Genomic DNA, 15,126 nt, shown 5'->3' on the forward strand with positions numbered 1-15,126 from the left:
GGGTGATTCTAGTAATTTAGCTCAGTATTGCAATCTCTGCTCGCCATGTAAGCTACACATTTGTTCCAGCTCACCACAGTCCAATTCAATTAGCTTCTCCTGACCATTGTATTTAGACTACTTCCGAAGGGATAGCATTTTCCATGATGCTTCACTTCATGTGTCAACATGAAAACCAGACTTTATGACCTCGTTGACAAACTAGGCCATATTTATTTATTTTTATTGAACCTTTATTTATCTAGGCAAGTCAGTTAAGAACAAATTCTTATTTACAATGACGGCCTACACCTGGATGACGCTGGGCCTATTGTGCACCGCCTTGTGGGACTCCCAACCATGGCCGGTTGTGATACAGCCTGGATATTTAAGTGGAGATAAGTGATAAGACACAAGATATCAAATCAAATCCAATTTTATTTGTCACATACACATGGTTAGCAGATGTTAATGCGAGTGTAGCGAAATGCTTGTGCTTCTAGTTCCGACAATGCAGTAATAACCAACAAGTAATCTAACTAACAATTCCAAAACTACTGTCTTATACACACAAGTGTAGGGGGATAAAGAATATGTACATAAAGATATATGAATGAGTGATGGTACAGAGCGGCATAGGCAAGATACAGTAGATGGTATCGAGTACAGTATATACATATGAGATGAGTATGTAAACAAAGTGGCATAGTTAAAGTGGCTAGTGATACATGTATTACATAAAGATGCAGTAGATGATATAGAGTACAGTATATACTTATACATATGAGATGAATAATGTAGGGTATGTAAACATTATATTAGATAGCATTGTTTAAAGTGGCTAGTGATATATTTTACATAATTTCCCATCAATTCCCATTATTAAAGTGGCTGGAGTTGAGTCAGTGTGTTGGCAGCAGCCACTCAATGTTAGTGGTGGCTGTTTAACAGTCTGATGGCCTTGAGATAGAAGCTGTTTTTCAGATAGGCCTGCAGGGGCTGTTTCTTGTTTTGAATATGCACATGTTTATTCATTCTGAGGTCTATTTATATAAGATTTGAATTTGTCACATGTTTGCCCCGATGTCAAATGGTCAAACCCTACAACCTTGCTCAGACTGAGATGAGATATTGATATATGAATTCATTGGATGAGTTGCCCCAAGCCCAGATCAGCTCCATCAACTGCTCAGATAGTATCACAGTGCTAGGAGGTGAAATGTGGCTCTCTCCTTATGACATATCTAAATCTCAACCCAACTGAACTGTAAATCATCTGCTGTTGTTGACTCCCCTCACCTCCGCTTTTTCTCTTCACTCCCTCTTGACTGATTTGTCAAAATCAAATGCTCCTACCTCCAGCAGAGGGCAGTAGTGCTATTGAAAACACAAAGGCACCCACAGACTAGTTAGTAGCCTCCATGACCCAATTAAATCTTATTTAAATCAGCCAGCGACCATGAGAATATAGCAGATTAACAAAGTCAACACAATTGATTAACAGGCTACCTGTACAAAAAGGAGTGCAGATACAAAGACACGTTATGCTAACCCCTCAGATCTGATTCGAAATACACACACACACACACACACACACACACACACACACACACACACACACACACACACACACACACACACACACACACACACACACACACACACACACACACACACACACACACACACATGGTTATGCAAAAATGGACTCCTTCCCAGAGCTTCCCATTAAATTAATTGTAAAACTCAAATCAACTCCCCTACCCAGGAATACACACACACACACACCCGACAAGCAGACATGCTCTTAAACAAACAAGAGTGTGTGATACAGAACTCATGATTTAGATTTTGCACTGTGTTAGGCCCTGATAAATTACCTTAACATGACATGTGTTTGACACCTTTCCCAGAAGTTGCCCAGAGCCATAATGTGACCTGCCAGTGTCAACCAACATCCCTTGTCTCTGGGATAATGTTTCTAAAGGGTGAAGGGTGAGGCAGAGACAGAGAGAGCTTAGTGTCATCCCATAATTAGATTTTCTAAATACGATTTCAAACACAAGTGGTCCTTGTATTCAGATTACTGATTATGTGCTTTAGCCCTCTGGGTGGCGGCATATAAATGAAACAAGCTTGTGAGTATTTACTGTAACTGCTGCTTTGGGGGTAATATATGTTATCATATGTACAGTGGGGCAAAAAAGTATTTAGTCAGCCACCAATTGTGCAAGTCCTCCCACTTAAAAAGATGAGAGAGGCCTGTCATTTATATCATAGGTACACTTCAACTATGACAGACAAAATGAGAAAATAAAATCCAGAAAATCACATTGTAGGATTTTTAATGTATTTATTTGCAAATTAAGGTGGAAAATAAGTATTTGGTCAATAACAAAAGTTTATCTAAATACTTTGTTATATACCCTTTGTTGGCAATGACAGAGGTCAAACGTTTTCTGTAAGTCTTCAAAAGGTTTTCACACACTGTTGCTGGTATTTTGGCCCATTCCTCCATGCAGATCTCCTCTAGAGCAGTGATGTTTTGGGGCTGTTTCTGGGCAGATTTTCTATGGGGTTGAGATCTGGAGACTGGCTAGGCCACTCCAGAACCTTGAAATGCTTCTTACGAAGCCACTCCTTCGTTGCACGGGCAGTGTGTTTGGGATCATTGTCATGCTGAAAGACCCAGCCACGTTTCATCTTCAATGCCCTTGCTGATGGAAGGAGGTTTTCACTCAAAATTTCACGATACATGGCCCCATTCATTCTTTCCTTTACACAGATCAGTCGTCCTGGTCCCTTTGCAGAAAAACAGCCCCAAAGTATGATGTTTCCACCCTCATGCTTCACGGTAGGTATGGTGTTCTTTGGATGCAACTCAGCATTCTTTGTCCTCCAAACACGACGAGTTGAGTTTTTACAGGGGGACACGTCTGGCACTGCAGGATTTGAGTCCCTGGCGGCGTAGTGTGTTACTGATGGTAGGCTTTGTTACTTTGGTCCCAGCTCTCTGCAGGTCATTCACTAGGTCCCCCCCGTGTGGTTCTGGGATTTTTGCTCACCGTTCTTGTGATCATTTTGACCCCACGGGGTGAGATCTTGCGTGGAGCCCCAGATCGAGGGAGATTATCAGTGGTCTTGTATGTCTTCAGTTTCCTAATAATTGCTCCCACAGTTGATTTCTTCAAACCAAGCTGCTTACCTATTGCAGATTCAGTCTTCCCAGCCTGGTGCAGGTCTAGAATTTTGTTTCTGGTGTCCTTTGACAGCTCTTTGGTCTTGGCCATAGTGGAGTTTGGAGTGTGACTGTTTGAGGTTGTGGACAGGTGTATTTTATACTGATAACAAGTTCAAACAGGTGCCATTAATACAGGTAACGAGTGGAGGACAGAGGAGCCTCTTAAAGAAGAAGTTACAGGTCTGTGAGAGCCAGAAATCTTGCTTGTTTGTAGGTGACCAAATACTTATTTTCCACCATAATTTGCTAATAAATTCATTAGAAATCCTACAATGTGATTTTCTGGATTGTTTTTCTCATTTTGTCTGTCATAGTTGAAGTGTACCTATGGTGAACATTACAGGCCTCTCTCATCTTTTTAAGTGGGAGAACTTGCACAATTGGTGGCTGACTAAATACTTTTTTGCCCCACTGTATGTATCTCTCTGTATATCAGTGGGTGGCTGGTGCTCTGTAACTGTGTGCTTCTTTTTTTGGTCATGCTGTTCACCCTAAAGTGTTCTGGTAAAAGTAGTACTTCAAGTCTGAATACAGACTTTGTTTTATTTCAATGTTAGCGGTGTCACGTCCTGACCTTAGTTCCTTTTTTATGTCTCTGTTTTAGTTTGGTCAGGGCGTGAGTTGGGGTGGGCATTCTAGGGTTTTTGTTCTAGGTTTTGTATTTCTGTGTTTGGCCTGGTATGGTTCCCAATCAGAGGCAGCTGTTGATCGTTGTCTCTGATTGAGAACCATACTTAGGTAGCCTGTTTTCCCACTATGATTTGTGGGTAGTTATTTTCTGGTTAGTAATTGTTGCACCTGTCAGAACTGTGTGTTTATAGTTTTGTTTGTGTATTCATTCTGGATTAAAAGGATTATGGATATGTACCACGCTGCACTTTGGTCTTCCTCTCCTTCCACCAACGAAAATCGTTACAAGCGGAAAAGAGGAGAGAGAATCAATCAATCAAATGTATTTATAAAGCTCTTTTTACATCAGCCGATGTCACAAAGTGCTTTACAGAAACACAGTCTAAAACCCCAAACAGCAAGCAATGCAGATGTAGAAGCACGGTGGCTAGGAAAAACTCCCTAGAAAGGCAGGAACCTAGGAAGAAACCTAGAGAGGAACCAGGTACTGAGGAGTGGCCAGTCCTCTTCTGGCTGTGCCGGGTGGAGATTATAACAGTACATGGCCAAGATGTTCAAACGTTCATAGATGACCAGCAGGGTCAAATAATAATAATCATCACAGTGGTTGTAGAGGGTGCAACAGGTCAGCACCTCAGGAGTAAATGTCAGTTGGCTTTTCATAGCCAATCATTTAGAGTTAGAGACAGCAGGTGCGGTAGAGAGAGAGAGTCGAAACAGCATGTCCGGGACAAGGACACCGGATAAGACAGGAGAAATACTCCAGATATAACAGAAGGACCCTAGCCCCCGACACAAACTATTGCAGCAAAATTACTGGAGGCTGAGACAGGAGGGGTCGGGAGACACTGTGGCTGCAACCGACGATACCCCCAGACAGGGCCAACCAGGCAGGATATAAACCCACCCACTTTTCCAAAGCACAGCCCCCACACCACTAGAGGGATATCTTCAACCACCAACCTACTACCCTGAGACAAGGCCGAGTATAGCCCACTGCCGAATAGAGAACTACAGTACTAGTCAAAAGTTTGGACACACCTACTCATTCAAGGGTTTTTCTTTATTTTTACTATTTTCTATCAAAACTATGAAATAACACATATGGAATCATGTAGTAACCGAAAAAGTGTTAAACAAATCAAAATATATGTTATATTTGAGATTCTTCAAAGTAGCCACCCTTTGCCTTGATGACAGCTTTGCAAACTCTTGGCATTCTTTCAACCAGCTTCACCTGGAATGCTTTTCCAACAGTCTAGAAGGAGTTCCCACATATGCTGAGCACATGTTGGCTGCTTTTCCTTCAGTCTGCAGTCCAACTCATCCCAAACCATCTCAATTGGGTTGAGGTCGGGTGATTGTGGAAGCCAAGTCATCTGATGCAGCACTCCATCACTCTCCTTGGTCAAATAGCCCTTACACAGCCTGAAGGTGTATTGGATCATTGTCATGTTGAAAAACAAATGATTGTCCCACTAAGTACAAACCAGCTGGGATGGCGTATCGCTGCAGAATGCTGTGGTAGCCATGCTGGTTAAGTGTGTCTGGAATTCTAAATAAATCACTGACAGTGTCACCAGCAAAGCACCATCACACCATCACACCTCCTCCTCCATGCTTTCACAGTGGGACCCACACATGCAGAGATCATTCGTTCACCTGTTCTGCGTCTCACAAAGACACGGCGGTTGGAACCAAAAATCCCCCATTTGGACTCATCAGACCAAAGGACAGATTTCCACCGGTCTAATGTCCATTGTTTGTGTGTTTCGGCCCAGGCAAGTCTCTTCTTCTTATTGGTGTCCTTTATTAGTGGTTTCTTTGCGGCAATTAGACCATGAAGGCCTGATTCACGCAGTCTCCTCTGAACAGTTGAGGTTGAGATGTGTCTGTTACTTGAACTCTGTGAAGCATTTATTTGGGCTGCAATTTCTGAAGCTGGTAGCTCTAATGAAATAATCCTCTGCAGCAGAGGTAACTCTGGGTCTTCCTTTCCCGTGGCGGTCCTCATGAGAGCCAGTTTCATCATAGTGCTTGATGGTTTTTGCGACTGCACTTGAAGAAACTTTCAACGTTCTTGAAATGTTCCTTATTGACTAACCTTCATGTCTCAAAGTAATGATGGACTGTAGTTGATCAACTAGATTGTTTGGACAAAAAAATCTCTCTACGGTCTATCAGTGAATGACATAAGAAGAGGAAAACTGACAATACAACATTTAGAAATTGGACCTTGTACATTGTACTATTACAACTCTCAGCAGCAGTCAGTTAAAAACCTGTGTGTCGGGACCCGGGGTCCATATTGAACCCGTTCTGGGTCCCGATCCGGATGGCAGTCCGCCAGTTTAGTATGACTTTAAGTAGAAGATTGGAAAGATGGAAAGGAGTGGAGGGGCAGATCTAAAAATCGAAATTGAGGAATGATCCGAAAGTGAGGTAAGATAATAAAGATGGAAGAGAGTGGATTCACACTGTCGAAATGGGTTGGACAAGATGGCAACCAGCTCTGAGTGGAGGGCATAATGAATTCCATTTGTAGACGTGTGTGTGTATTTGTTTGTGTGCGTGAGAGTGAGAGAAAATTTGATCTCTGCTTTCAGGCGATATAGAAGGAGCGATCCCCTCTGGGATCAATGCTCAGCCCAGACAGAGCTCTGTGTTATTTAGCAATAACATTTAACATAAGTACGTTAGAGCTTTCATATTTCTCAAGTTCCCCTCAAATCCTAATTCTCCACATTTACACAAACACTATATGCGAGACAGGAATGGCTCCATGTTTCATTCAATTGGATTTCTGTCATTAATACAAAGGCTTGTTTGTCATTCGCTCTGATGTTGATTTTGATAAGCTGTTGGGGAGGTCATGGCAGTGGTTGGGTTAGTGTTGGAGGGAGATGGTAATGTAGTTACTCTCATGGTCACATCACACGCAGGGCATTTACAGGCAAACACATGCGATGTGCACTCTTAAAACAAATGGGCATGCTTAACAAGACAGGAATGCATACACAAGACATGCACATTCACATACCAAAACCCATACCCATATAAACACATCAACATAAAACAGGCAAATGTGCATATGTAACAACACAAGAGACATGAGGCCGAGACAGAGAGTTCTAAACAGAAATAGACTGTGATATGGAGAGAGGAGGGGGTATCAGCAAAAGAGAAACAGAGAGTAAAAAAGGCGAGAACTGTGTCTGGGGTGGGATGATGACAGCTTCTGGCTCCGCTCCATCGCTGACGAAAGCTGCTTAGCCCCTCAGTTGCCATGGAGACCTGCAGGAGCAGCCAGAGAAAAAGAGGGTGAGGGGAGGGGCGTGTGAGGGAGAAATAGAGGAGAAAGACCTGGTGGGGAGAGAAAGACAGAGGGAGGGATAGAGCGAGAGGAGCGAGAAACATACTGCAAGCAATTGAAGCATAGCCAGTCTGCAGAAAGGAGAAGGTGTATTGTAAGAGAGAATAAAGGTACATGTTCTGTTAGCAATAGCTGGGTGAGAAAAATAGGGCACAAAATCGGAGTACAGCAGAGAAGAGTATAGAGATTCAAAATGGATATACAGTCAGAGAGTAGCGAACTCTCTCCGTGCGACCCACAGCCTGCTGGAAAAATCAGAAAGGCCTTCAAGCTGTTTGGGAAGCGCAAGCCAGGCAGCATCTTCTCCATACGCGGCAAAGGCGAGGGGAACAACAAGTCACCTATCGCCAGGAGCAAGACAGTGGAAGGATTAACGGAGTCCGCAGCAGCGGAGCAGGAGCTGGAGAAGGAGACCGAGAAGGAGGAGGAACCAGAGGTGAGTCATAGAGAGGAGGAGGAAGCCCTGGAGGAGCCCCTGGGTGATGCTGGAGATCCCGCCATCCCTTCTGCTGGCCGTCCCTCCATCTCCTCTATGACCTCTGCCAAATCCCTCAGCTTCCTGATGAAGTTGCGGCGCAGCCGTCGAGGAGGACCAGACCGGAGGTTCCGTACAGAGTCCCAGCCAAAGGTACGCCAGCGTCGGGGCCTGAAGGGTCTCTTCAACAGTCTGGCGTGGAACCAGCGAGAGAAGGAGGCCAGGGACGAGGCCGAGACCCCCCCGAGCCCCCTCCTCATGTCGTCCCGTACAAACAGCGTGGAGATCATCAAGGAAGACATGACTTTGACTCCCAGACCTGCGCCTCGCAGCCAGGATGTCCCAGAGCCTGAGCCTGGACAAGAGTCCCCTGTTTCATCGAAGAGCCCCACAGTGAAGGAGAGCTCAGCCTCAAGCTCATCAGAGACGACGGCTCCCTCAGTGACTACAGACAGCGTCACGGAATCTAATGAGGATGTACTGCCGCCTCTGCCCACCACTGAACCACCACCCTTGGATCCTGCTGTGGACCGTCTGAGCTCGCTGCTTGCAGACATCTCCTCTCTGATAAGCTTTGACTCATTGACAGGATGTGGAGACATTTCTGCTGAAGTGGAGGCGGAGTGGGGCAAAGCCTGCCCTACTGTCGGGACTGGACCTGGGACCAAGGGAGCTGTGGCTGGAGAGAAATCCTCATCAACTACTCTTTCAGCAAAACCTACCCCTATTTCTAAACCTACCCCTATTTCTAAACCTACCCCTATTTCGAAACCTACCCCTATTTCTAAACCTACCCCTATTTCCAAACCTACCACTATTACTAAAGCTACCCCTTCACCTACACCAACCCCTGTTCCTACTGCTACTACTAAATCTAGTCCAACCCCTACCCCAACACTTACTTCTAAATCCAAACCTACCCCTTCCTCTTCCCCCATCACTAAACCTACCCCCACCTTTACCCCTACAACCAAACCTACCCTTTCACCTTCCCCCACCACTAAACCTACCCCCACCTTTACCCCTACAACTAAACCTGAACCTACCAGCTGGTCGATCAAACCTGAACCTTCCCCCATTGTGACAACCAAATTCTCAACTATCCCCACAACTATAACTAGCCCTACCACTCAATCAAGCCCTACCCCTTTAACAACCCCCCCCCCTCCACCAACAACAAAATCCACCCCAAGCCCTGTCCCTGTATCCAAACCTTCCCCAGTAGTTACCCCACCTCCTGCCCCTGTATCCAAACCTTCCCCAGTAGTTACCCCACCTGCTGCCCCTGTATCCAAACCTTCCCCAGTAGTTACCCCACCTGCTGCCCCTGTATCCAAACCTTCCCCATTAGTTACCCCACCTGCTGCCCCTGTATCCAAACCTTCCCCAGTAGTTACCCCACCTCCTGCCCCTGTATCCAAACCTTCCCCAGTAGTTACCCCACCTGCTGCCCCTGTATCCAAACCTTCCCCAGTAGTTACCCCACCTCCTGTCCCAGCCCCAGTGGCCAAACCAGCTTCTGTAACCAACCCTGCCACTCTTTCACCAGCCACTTTCACCTCTGCCCCACCCCCCAAAATGATCTCAGTCCCATGTCTGGATTCCACTATCGCACCTCCCTCCCTAACATCCTTTTATCCTACGGCTGTCCCGAGCTCAGCATTTAAAATCCCCTATATCCCAGTTCCAGTGCCAGCCTCAGTCACTAGCCCTGTTCCTGTCCAAACCTTGTCTCCAATTCTAGCTGACTCAAAGGCTCCCTCTGCCCCTACTCCAAAATCAGGCCCAATGTCTAAGACTCCCCCGTTTCCTACCCCTGTCCCTACCCCAACTCCAGTCCCCATATCTAAGACTCCCCCGTTTCCTACCCCTGTCCCTACCCCAACTACAGTCCCTATGTCTAAGACTCCCCCGTTTCCTACCCCTGTCCCTACCCCAACTCCAGTCCCCATGTCTAAGACTCCCCCGTTTCCTACCCCTGTCCCTACTCCAACTCCAGTCCCTATGTCTAAGACTCCCCCGTTTCCTACCCCTGTCCCTACCCCAACTCCAGTCCCCATATCTAAGACTCCCCCGTTTCCTACCCCTGTCCCTACTCCAACTCCAGTCCCTATGTCTAAGACTCCCCCGTTTCCTACCCCTGTCCCTACCCCAACTCCAGTCCCCATATCTAAGACTCCCCCGTTTCCTACCCCTGTCCCTACTCCAACTCCAGTCCCTATGTCTAAGACTCCCCCGTTTCCTACCCCTGTCCCTACTCCAACTCCAGTCCCCATGTCTAAGACTCCCCCGTTTCCTACCCCTGTCCCTACTCCAACTACAGTCCCCATGTCTAAGACTCCCCCGTTTCCTACCCCTGTCCCTACTCCAACTCCAGTCCCCATGTCTAAGACTCCCCCGTTTCCTACCCCTGTCCCTACTCCAACTACAGTCCCCATGTCTAAGACTCCCCCGTTTCCTACCCCTGTCCCTACTCCAACTCCAGTCCCCATGTCTAAGACTCCCCCGTTTCCAACGCCTGTCCCTACCCCAACTACAGTCCCTATGTCTAAGACTCCCTCTACCCCTGCCTCATTCCCTTCTATGCCCTCTCCTGTTCTCTTACTTGCCCCTGTGCAGTGTACACCCCTTGCCTCTGGTCAGGTGAAGGGTGGTGAGCACAAGGGCTCTCTAGATACAGGAGAGGACATGACGAGTCCAAACGGCATGGATGTGCGGGGTGCCTGGAACAATTCACCCAAGAGAGAAGAGAAAGGCCTCGCTTCACAGAATGAGGCACACATGGACCCCCAGGGCCCCCCCACAGAGAAGAAGACACCCCCAGTGAAGGCAGCGGGGCTCAGTAAGATCCCTGTCTGCGGTGGAGGCAGGGCAGGCAAGCTGCCACTCCGTGAGTCCCAGTCCACTGACGACGAGGGGAGCTGGGACCCACCTACTCCAGGGCAGGAAGAGGGGAGTCCATGCCCCAGCATACGCCACGGAGTCAGCAAAGACACAATTAGTAACGCCTCTGCTGAAGCTGAAGTTGAGGCCAGCCTGTCCCCTGTAAAACATAGCCCAGAGGAGAGTCGTCAGCTCCGCCAACCTACAGTCTACAGCAGTATACCGCGTGACTCCAAGATCCCTGTCAAGCTGGGAGTCCAGTCCAACACCACTGTCCCCCAAGGAGCTAAGGAGCCCCCACGCTCCAAGATACCTTTGTCCAAGGTTCCTGTCCGCAGGACCGGCAATAAACCCACAGCCACCACAGCTGCAAGCGCTCAAAATAGAAAATAAAGATAAGAGACTGCTTCAAACACAAACACCGAAATGGCTGCTTTCCTACAAAATCACTCTTTTAATATGATCACATGGACACCCTTTGCATCCTGTTTTTGTACTGTATATTTACAAGGAGAGTCAAATATCTTCATGATTCTCTCAAATGGCACTCTATCCCACATTGTTTTCGTCTTTCTGCTGTAGCACACCACCATCAGCTCCAGAGCAACACAGACATCGAGGCTGAGGCTCAAGCACAACAACACACAAGCGCAACAACACAACATCTCCCCTGGGAACCAAAGGAAGGACTGTGACTCCCTTGTATTGTGCCAACATGACAGATGCATTCAACCAAGATGCAGGTCTAAAGCTGGAGTAGAACGGTGATTGAGGAGGACGGTCGTAACAAAGGGTATTCTGGGATGTATTGTTAAAGGATGCACGGGTATGGTAGCATACCAAGGTCAGAAACAACCGCATATGGAAGAGAGTATCTTTCTAAGGTGCTTTTTTTTCCCTACAGACTATCAGAGTGAAATAAATCGACTTTTTCTACAATACTTTTTATCTTTTGTTACTCCCTCTTTTTTGTAGAACTGTCTAAAAACCCTGTCTTATTTTCCTGCAATTCCTTTTGATAAGTGATACTGTAGTCCTTTTTTTCCATTCGTTATGCCAAGAGAGGGTCCAGACCTCTGAAGAAAATGCAACAACCCACACCAACATCCTATAACATCCCTGGATGTATGTAGCAGAATGCATGCCAACATGAGCCAGGGGACTCCTTTCCTCTACTTTCCTTCATTCATTCTTTTGACACTGTGTGGAATCATACAGCGGGCTGCCTGCCTGCTCATAAGTAACACTGTCAATCACACTGTGAACTTTGGGAAAGACTGGTGCTCTGGATGGAGTTCATTATGGATAGGGTGGCCCCTGTGGAAGGTTGGAACAGTGGGTAAGCCTGTATAACAGACCCTGTCAAGTTTGAGTGGATCCCGAGAGCATCAGTTTCGGAGGGGTGCAATCCCCTTTGCTAATCCCACTTATACATAGTCATGCTCAGATGAGGACAATATCTGTGTGTATACATGACCTATGCTGTTCTGTTTCTTATTTAATCAATAAAATAATGTGAGTACACTGTATGTCACCTGAAAACAATCCTATAGCTCTCTTTGAGTGTGATGCTACACAGCCACGTCGCACCTGCTCTTTTCAGTAATGTGAGACTACGATTCAGTGTTTGTATAACAACAGCAATGTCTGCATCAGCTTTATCTGAGTAGAAGGCGTAAGGATTTGCTCACACACGTACAGTGTGATGCAGTGTTTCTCATTACAGCACCACAGTGTCAGCTGATGGACATACATGTGTCAGCTTTATCTCTATAGATGGCATAAGGATTTGCATACACACTCCTCGGCCCACAGTGTCTATCTCTCACACATTACATACAGAGGGATTTGCTAGCCCTATCTTAAGCAGAGAGAAAAAAAATGGTGTAACTTCATGTCATGTGCGGGTTCACCTACTTGATTGATATCTCTTTGGATGTATAGGAAGCAGGGAAGGGGAAGTCAATGTGGGTCGTGAGGATAGATAGTGCGCGCACGTTCACGCACGTGTGCGTGGGACAGACGATATGAGCAGTCAGGGTAGGGCTCAATGGCGTGATGACAAACTGTTCCACACGAGAACAGTCTCTACTGCAGTGGCATTACGTAAGCCCTGACACCATTAGAACAGAGGAGGGGAGGGAAGAAGAGTGTACAGCATGGGAAAGAGGCGTTTTCCTGTCTTCCGATCATTTAACCAACCCCCCGGGCCGGTGCCTCAAAATATACTGTAGGCATTGTGATGGTGACCATGGGCTGGGACTGGGATGGTCCTCAGTAGAGCAACATTCTACCATGCTCCAAACCAACTGACCTGAATGAAAAAACGCACAAATGTCAGTAGAGCCTGGCTAATGAGCTGTGAGAGAACACACTACAGGAGCATGCAGAAACTCACAGTCATATCAAGAATATGGTTTTAGCCTACCACAGGCATTGTACAGTGTGTATACCCATTTGTATTGTATAAAATAGTTTTGGTTTAGATACTGTGTGTTTATAGTAGTCCGTGTGAAATCCACTCTAGGGGTGTAAATGCTATTGCCATTTCAGCGGCACCACTTCAGGATGGGCTTACTGTTCTTTACCACGATCTTCGGCTGTGATGTTTAGGTCGTCACGGTTGAACGGGCCATAATACGTACTGGATTGGATTGGATTGGATTTACGGTATAATAGATTCACTGCAGAATAGCTGGCGTATTACTCTGTGATGCTAAATAATATAAGCACTTCTCTTTCATGGGCGTAAAATTAAAAGAGGAACCAGGCTATGCAGACCTTAGTGAGGGTGAAGGAGCCAACCTGAGTCTGATTTGATCCAACTCAGTCACGGGGGAAGTGGGGTGGGCTGGTGATGGGGGGCTGGCCGTTTAGCAAGTAATCGACATTTATAGATGAAGCATGACGCAAGCTGCACAAACACAGCTCTGTTCACTAAGTGAGGCCAGAGGCCCTGAGCAGAGGAGCGCAGTCGTCGTTGCGCAGGAAAAACACGAGGACTTCACCGCATCAGATGCTGAATTAGACATCAGGACTGTGAAAACATTTCTCCCTGCTAAAAGAACAATATCCCCAGGCTCTATATATTTATGAGGCACGCAGGAGGACATGGTGGAGGCTAGGGAGGGATTAACTGTAAGTCGTTCAGGAAAATAGATAGGGACATGGAACCTCTACGGTGGCAGACTGGTAGCGATAGACTAGGGATGGTGTAGGGTAGGAAGGAGTAGTCAATAGTGGTAGAGCTATGTGGAGCAGGGTGGTTAGAGGCCAGGCACAGAGACAATAGAAGCATTACTGAGGTATAATAATGGATTTCACTGCAGGGAGAGAAGTGTGAATATGTGGATCATATGGGCCATGAAAAATCTAGGATTATAATGAGCACTGAGCAGTACATTTTGCGTCTCTGTAGTAGTGTTTCTCCAGTCTTTTTCTCCAGCAGGTATATATACATGACACTAGGACAGCTGGATGACATTACGTGGCCAAGCACGACTTCAACACCATCATTAAGTTTGCCGACGACACAACGGTGGTAGGCATGATCACCGACAACGATGAGACGGTCTATAGGGAGGAGGTCAGAGAACAACAACCTCTCCCTCAACGTGATCAAGACAAAGGAGATTATCGTGGACTACAGGAGAAGGAGGGCCGAGTACGTCCCCGTTCTCATTGACGGGGCTGTAGCAGAGCAGGTTGAGAGCTTCAAGTAACCTTGGTGTCCATATCACCAACAAACTATCATGGTCCAAACACACCAAGACAGTCATATAGAGGGCACGAACACACCTATTCCCCCTCAGGAGACTGAAAAGATTTGGCATAGGTCCTCAGATCCTCAAAAAGTTCTACAGCTGCACCATCGAGAGCATCCTGACTGGTTGCATCACCGTCTGGTATGGCAACTGCTCGGCCTCCAGCCGCAAAGCGTTACAGAGGGTAGTGCATTCGGCCCAGTACATCACTTGGGCCAAGCTTCCTGCCACCCAGGACCTCTATACCAGGCGGTGTCAGAGGAAGGCCCTAAAAATTGCCAAACACTCCAGACACCCTAGTCATAGACTGTTCTCTCTGCTACCACACGGCAAGAGTTACCGGAGCGCCGCGTCTAGGTCCATAAGGCTTATTAACAACTTCTACCCGCAAGCCATAAGACTGCTGAATAGCTAATCAAATGGCTACCTGAACTATTTGCATTGACCCCCCCCCTGTTTACGCTGGTGCCACTCACTGTTTTTTATCTCTGCATAGTCACTTACCCCTACCTACATGTACATATTACCTCAATTACCTCGACTAACCTGTACCCCTACACATTGACTCGGAACCGGTACCCCCTGTTATATAGCCTTGTTATTGTTATTTTATCGTTGCTCTTTAAAAAAAAATTACTTTAGTTTGTATAGTAAATATTTTCTCAACTCTTATTTTTCTTAAAACTGCATTGTTGATTGAGGGCTTGTAAGGAAGCATTTCACGGTAAGGTCTACACCTGTTGTATTTGGGGCACGTGACAATTACAATTTGATTGGATGA

This window comes from Oncorhynchus kisutch, linkage group LG28 (assembly GCF_002021735.2).
Source record: "Oncorhynchus kisutch isolate 150728-3 linkage group LG28, Okis_V2, whole genome shotgun sequence".
Classification (NCBI taxonomy): Eukaryota; Metazoa; Chordata; class Actinopteri; order Salmoniformes; family Salmonidae; genus Oncorhynchus; species Oncorhynchus kisutch.